Source organism: Penaeus monodon, chromosome 33 (genome assembly GCF_015228065.2).
Source record: "Penaeus monodon isolate SGIC_2016 chromosome 33, NSTDA_Pmon_1, whole genome shotgun sequence".
In the NCBI taxonomy this organism is placed as follows: Eukaryota; Metazoa; Arthropoda; class Malacostraca; order Decapoda; family Penaeidae; genus Penaeus; species Penaeus monodon.
Window position 1 is genome coordinate 9,080,849 of NC_051418.1, and position 224 is coordinate 9,081,072.

The 224-nt window shown below is 33.9% G+C and overlaps 1 protein-coding gene across 1 annotated transcript in view; it reads left to right on the top strand.

The window, feature by feature from the left end:
* Window positions 1–224, top strand: part of LOC119594234 (integrin alpha-PS2-like) — a 126,991-nt gene that overhangs the window by 113,734 nt on the left and 13,033 nt on the right. The window lies entirely within an intron of this gene.

Here is a 224-nt window from a genome sequence, read left to right on the forward strand (position 1 = left end):
GTGCTGAAACGAGTCGAATTTCACAATAATGCGGATTTGCGGTCATTGCGTCGTTTTCACTCCCATAGATTTAATTAATTGCAAACCGGAAGTAATCAAAAGCAATCAGAAAAAGTCCCTCTTACGGAAATGCAATATATGTATATATGTATATGTATATAAACAAGTAATTTATCCCTAATTCATGGGACAGTGTTATTCTTGATTTTAACCAAATGTTGCAG